Source organism: Pygoscelis adeliae, unplaced genomic scaffold (genome assembly GCF_000699105.1).
Source record: "Pygoscelis adeliae isolate BGI_AS28 unplaced genomic scaffold, ASM69910v1 Scaffold243, whole genome shotgun sequence".
NCBI lineage: Eukaryota > Metazoa > Chordata > Aves > Sphenisciformes > Spheniscidae > Pygoscelis > Pygoscelis adeliae.
In genome coordinates this window covers 59,469-66,111 of record NW_008824363.1, presented here as the reverse complement: position 1 = coordinate 66,111, position 6,643 = coordinate 59,469, and the positions used below count along the sequence as shown (strand labels likewise).

The 6,643-nt window shown below is 56.7% G+C and overlaps 1 protein-coding gene across 1 annotated transcript in view; it reads right to left on the bottom strand.

Annotated features, from left to right (window-relative positions):
- Positions 1–6,643, bottom strand: part of FIGNL2 (fidgetin-like 2) — a 37,788-nt gene that overhangs the window by 17,331 nt on the left and 13,814 nt on the right. The gene's annotated exons all lie outside the window — the stretch shown is intronic.

Here is a 6,643-nt window from a genome sequence, read left to right as displayed (position 1 = left end):
TCCCAGCCCCCATGCATCCGTGCATCCTAGCATCCCAGCACCCACGCGCCCCGACCCCCTGCGCCCCAGCATCCCAGCACCCATGCACCCCAGCCCCCATGCATTTCATCCCTCAGCATCCCAGCCCCCACGCACCCCTGCACCCCAGCACCCATGCGCTCCAGCCTCCTACATCCTAGCACCCATGCGCTCCAGCACCTGGCATCCTGCTACCCCAGTATCCTTGCACCCCAGCCCCTTGCACCCTGTCCCCCTGTCCCCATTTACACCAGCCTCCAATATCCCTGCACCCTGGCCCCCAGCCCCCCAGCACCCTGACCCCTGCACCCCAGCTCTGGCCCTGCCCATACCCCCGAGGACCCAGCTGCGGCCTGCGGGGAGCCGTGGGCTGGGTCCTCAGCTGCTGAACTGTGCTCAGAGGAATCCCAAATACCTGGAATACTTTCCTACTATTAGTTTACCGTGCAAAAATAAAACAGTTGCCCCAAGGATACTGTGTCAATGGGAGGTGTCCACAGGACAACCCGTTTATTAAGGCGTTATCCACCCCACCGAAAACTCTCCGGACCCGCATAGACTTCGCTCAGCCTGGGATCAGCCAGTCTGGGGCGGCAGGCGACACGCTCCCTTCTCCGGGCCCAAAAATTCACCTTCTTCGGGTCGGTTTGCACCAAGAACGCCCCGCAGCCACCTCGCCTTTGCTCTCTGAACCCCCGCTTCATTTTATTTAACCAGCTCAGGCTCTTCCCTGATGTAATCACATTACGGCGTTATTTCCCTCACACGAACGTTGTGTCATATCCCTCAGGGATTATGACACATTTTTCTTTTCAGGAGCAGGCGAGCGTTGCCTGTTCTTGGGCAGATGTTAGAGCTGCAGGCAGCCTTTGCCTGCACCAGCCCCGATCCACAAGCAATGCAACTCAGCAGCGAAACCCAAAGGCCGGTGCGGAGCGGGTGCGCTGTTGGTTTTAACCCAGCTGCAATCCACGCACGGGAATACCGCTCCTCCGGCTGGCCTGAGAAAAGCCTGGAAAGGACAAATTGATCAGATTTTAAGCTGAGAGCCGCGCAGCCCTGCTCGGGCAGAGCATGGCGAGGGGACGGGGTGGGCAGGGCTCCATGCCCCATCGTCCCGTGGAGGTCGTCCTCACCCCGGCCCCGTGATGGGAGCGCTTCCAGACTCTGCTGGCTCGGGGCACAATGCGGGACATTCGCAGGGACGGCTCCGGAAAGGGCCTTGTGTTGGCCTGAGCGATTTGACGCAATTTCACTAATTGGGGTTCTCCCATGGAGACGAACTGGGGCAGCTTGTCGGTCCTTTCCCGCCAGCCACTTCCAAGCATCACCCCATCTGCGAGCACGTTTTGCTCCCACCTTGAATTCTCTTAGTGCGGCTTATAAAAAAGTGCAAAAAAATCCTATCTTTTCTCCCCCCAGCTGCAACAATGCACCATTGTGCTTTTTAATTTGGGTGTGACAAAGAAGAAGCCGTTATTTAACACGTGCAGAGCCCCGCTCAGCGCTGGGAGCGCGTGTGGACGTGGCACTTAAACACTGGAGGCTCAGTTCTTCCCCGGCTTAGCTTTAGGAGAGGGATTATGTGTCACGGCTTCCTGCAGAAGCCGCTCAGCGACCTGGCAGGGGCTTCCTGCTCTTCCCATGTTGGTAGAAAACCACCGGGCGCTGGAGGTTCCCATTTTATCTCCACCACTAAATTTTTTATCAGGGGAAAATGCCTAAAAACTGTGTCCCCCGTCCCCCGGACCACTGCCCACCCCTGAACCCACCGCTGGTTTTTCCTGGAAACCCGGTGCTCTGGGAGGGACATCCAGGGCTCTTCTACATTCAACAGGAAAAGGAATGAACTTGGCTTCTTGCTGCGTCCCCGAGGGGTGCCTGGATGAGTCCCTTATCTTCACCCACCAGTGGAGGGAGCAGCCCAAATGACAGCACCAGGAATGAATTTTTTGTTTGCGATTGCAGTGAGAGACCGAAAACCTGCAAACGCGTGAGCCCAGCCATGGCCGTGGGGCTGCCGGACGTGCCGGGACCTGCACCATGCACCCGATGCCCCGGGCCAGCTCACCCGAGGGCAGCTCCGGCTGAGCCTCCCCCTCCAAGCGCTCTCAGGGTTTTACCATCCCAGTTTGGCACCCGACGAAGCTCAGCGTGGGTCTGGGGAGCCGCTGCTGGAATGAAAACGCCGCCTTCCCCACTCACTGCCCGGATCGCGCCCGCATCCTCTCCCTGCGACACAGCGGGATGCTGCAGTGCTCACCGCAGGCTTCGGGCACCGGGGAGCGGAGACCATGCACATCATTTCACCATCGCCTTATCACAGCGCTGAAACCCTCTGGGAGACGGGTGCTTGGGCAAAGGCACGTGGCTCGGAGCTGGCACGGGCACGCTCGGTGCAATGCACGGCCAGACGGTTGGAGCGGCTGTTACTGGATAGAGGTAGGGAGATGCAAAGCAGGACTGGAAATTTGCCGACGGGATCAAGCTTGGCTTGTTCCGGTACCATCTCACAGTACCCAGGATCCCATGAAGGTGCTGCTGAGAGGCAGCTTGTCGAGGTGATACCAACCATCTACCTCTCTCGGCCACGTTGATTAATTTGCCCATGGTCACCCATCAGGCTCCAGCAGCGGGTCCTCCAGGGCAGGGGCTTTCCAGCATCACAGGACCGTGACTTTGGTGTGTGCATCTGGATGCTGCTGTCCTGAAAACAGTATCTAATGATACTAATCCTGGCAAGCTATAAAACGAGCCTGACATTTACTGTGGTTCCGGTTTCACTAGGTGTAAGCTGCCTTTTATTAAACTGGGAAGCCGGATTTCTAGCCCTGCTTGCAGAGTTCAAACTCACCTCATTAGCCAAGGAAACGCTGGATGGGAACCGCGGGGTCACGCAATTTATTTTCACTAATCACTCCCCATGATTCCTTTAAAAAATAAACTCCTAATCAAAAGTCCGAATTCGTTAATTATTTCTCTGTTTGATCAGCAATAGAAACCATCAGCAAAAATCCATGCTGACACCTTCTTCTTAAAAACACTGGGGTTTCTCTTCTCCCACAGGGAAGCTGGCATTCCACAGCTCACATTAGGGTTTAACAACAAAATATGATAATCCGAGGGCCGTGGGTTTTGGACATGTGATGCCTGATATTTTCTGCCAGTTCACGGAGGGGTGACATCTCCCTCCCTCGGCTTGCGCTTCCCTCGGCGGGAGCAGCTGTGCCGAGAGCGGGGCTGAGGCACTCAAAGTGCCCAATGCCGAGCGAGAGGCATTAATTGAAGAGGCCTCTAATTATTTAATGTCCTTGTTCCCTAGGGATTGGGAAGAGCTATAAATTCCCACTACAAAGGGTTTAAAATCTGGCCACGAATCTGTGAGAGGGTGAGCTGAAATGCTAAGGCTCATCCCTGGATGGTGGGACGGGGTTTAGATCTGCTTTGGCTGGAAGGGAGATGCCGGAGATGGGGCGCCGGACCAAGACCTGCCTCAGTGCTCCATTTCGGGGAGCAGCTCATTTCAGCTCTCAAAAACGAGCAGACCGACAGCTTACGGCCCGGCGGCGCTGGCAGCAACGTGGCAGGCGGCTGCATCCCTGTGAATCATCACATCGGGATGAAGAGTGTTGTAGAGACTTTAATCCCAGCCCTGCTTTGCAGGCAGAGCATCACCCTGCGGTGCTGGAGACTTTGTGTCGTGCTCGGGGCTGGGGTCTGGTTGAAAGCTGTGGGGACCCTGAGAAAGTGGCTGCTTTTTGGCAAAGGGGGCCCCTCACTGGGACGGCCGGGAAATGCATTACTGCTTTCGGGGGGTCTCAGACCCGCCGAGCGCCCGGGATCCCGCTGGAAGCCCCATGCACAAGAATAAAACCCGCAGGCAGAGCGGATTATCCTGCTGGAACATGCTGCCTTCGTGTCAGGGAGCAATTACCCTGATCCGCCGCCCTCCAGCCGAGCACTTAACTCTTCACACCTCCAAAAGCAGTAAAACACGCAGCACCGCAAAAAAACTTGTGCAAACCCCGCGCTCGATCTCTCCTGGGGCAGAGGCGGCTGGATGGGCGAGAGCCGAGGGGTCTGTGGTGGGGAGAGCGGCTTTCTGCTGGGCACCGACCGCGTGCCTGCAAAAACCAGCTGCAAAGGCGGCTGAGCATGGCCGGGTACCGGCACGGATTCAGGCAGGTTTGAGATGTCCACCAGTGACATCCAGCTCGGACTGGTGGCGAGCATCAAGCCTGCGAATGCGGGTGAAGGATACCAGCTGTGCCAGTATAACCGGTTACAGAATCTGGGTATAGGCCAGGCCTAATTGCAAACCGCAGTTAATGGAGTCAGTGCCCTTAGGAAGGAATATTATTTTCAGTGCACAGATGGGGAAAATGAGGCCAAGAAGCGTTGAACGGTTGCCCCCCAGCAAGCGGTAAGGAGGGGGACAGATCCGGGAGCCCTGACCCCACGCTAACGCTCACAGCACCAGCCCTGAAACCCCAAGGGACCTGCCAGGGCGGGGAGCGCAGCAATGCAGAGCCCAGAAATCAAAACCAGGATAGAAATGAACAACAGAAACAGGCCGGAAAAAGGAATATTTTCCCCTGGGTTTGATGCCAACATTGTCCTGGGATTGCTGCTAAGGCAAGAGCGAGGTCCTTGCTCCTGGGACACTTTGTGCCCAACCTGCTCTGAACACATTCCCGGAGACCAAACGCATCTCGGTGCTTCACGCCACACAGAGACATTTGCCAGAGCCGTCACCATGCCCGCGGTGGCAGCAGGCAGCAGCATGGCAATGCCAGTGCATCCCCAGAGCGGCCACGTCGTGGTGAGCCCGCAGGAGCTGCGAGGGAGGGCAGGGAAGGACAAGGGGGTGGAATTTTTGGAAGCAGCTTTGGTGGGTCCCTTGTACTCCGGCCAGCGATGCTTTCGGAGGATGCATGAGACACTCTGCCAAGCTGCGCATCTCCTGCTGCTTTTTCCTCTTCCAAAACCCTCGAAGCCCTCCGTGATGGGGGCACGGATCCTGTGCCAGCAGCAGTGTCATCCCAAGACCGGCAGGAGGAAGGTGACCTGGTCCCACCGAGTTTGCACCCAGAGCCCGGGGGACCTCAGCTTCATCGCACCAGAAAAGCTGCCATTCCCAACGAAGGGCACCCAGGGCGAGGGGCACCCAGGACCCACGGGCTGCATGTCCGGCAGTGCCGGGGCGGCCGGCCCGGACCTCTCCCCCTGCTCCCTGTGCTGCAGCCATCCCCCAGCTTCTTCCGAGCCGCTTCTGGCAAACTGGGAAGGGGGGAGGAGCTGGGACTCTGCCCGGGGAGACATTGCACCGCAGCGGTCATTAAAAATCTTCCCAGGCCCCCAACTCCCTCATTCAGCCAGACAACCATCAATCTACAAATTATTTTAAAGCACCATGCCAGAGCAGAAGGTTGATTTATGCCTTACAAGGCTCGAGCTATTTTCATTTGTCTGATTTATTAAGGTTACATAAAATTACAGAGAGCTGCTGATTTATTAGCAGCGGGGCTGCTGGATCCTCGCTGCTCGTGCTCTCTCCCGGGATTCCGGGATACCTGCTCCCAGTGACAAGATCAAAAGCACACCAACTCCTAACAGGGACAAGCTTTCTGCTCATGTGCTCTTGGAAAGCAAAGTCCTTCAGCTTCCAGAAATTGCAGTTTGCCTCTTGGAAATGGGTCTCCCGTTTATAAAGGGCTTGCGCCGCATTTCTGGAGGAGACGATGCTTGTAAAGAAGCAGAAATTGGGGAAGGAGCTCGTGGCACAAGCCTTAGTCTTGGTTTTAGCAATGAGAGACTCCCTGAGTTGTCACATGCGAAATAGCCGAGCTGCACCGTCCCCTCCCTGGCCCGGGTGAAGCCTCTGGTTTCAGTAACCGCGGAGGGGGCGCGGGCGGGGGCCCGGGATCCCCCCCTCAGCCTCCACCGAGAGCACAAAAGGAGTTTAACAGCTTCATCTCCCACATCTGGTTGTGCTTAAAATTCGTGTAGCTAATAGGGCTTTTTCCAGCCCAGCGCAAGCAGAAGGCTGGAGCCGGGGGCTGCACTGCTGGCGGCTGGGGAGCGTCCCCGTCCCGAGCATCCCCGCTCCCGTTTGCAATTAAACCTGGCTCCTCCTCTCCGGCGTGAGGTGAAGCTGCCTCAGTTCCCTTCCCTTTCTCCACGGAGGAGAAGAAATAACCACGGGCCATCTGCTTTGCTCCCGCAGAGGTTCAAGATCTCCAGTCCCCACTTTGCAGAAGGGGAGCAGCACGGCGGGCGAGCCACGAGCCCCAGAGCATCACCCCCAGCCCGGGGACCCCGTTCACACCAAACTGTGCAAAGATGGAGAAGGCAGAGGGTCCATTAGCAGCTTTATTTACCTAAAGCGGCCCCCGGGGATAAACACGGTGGCTCAAGGATCCCAGTCCATCCCGAGGAGGGTCCTCGTGGGCTTATCTCTGCTGCGAGGCAGAGGAGGGGAGCAGGGAGAGGACTTCCCGGAGCTCTTTGTTTAGTCCATTTGTGTAAGGAAAATCGTAATTCAGCCCTAAGATCTTACCCCAGGGCAAACGTGTCCCCTTAATTAAAAAAAAAAAAAAAAAAAAAAAAAACACCACACTAAGAA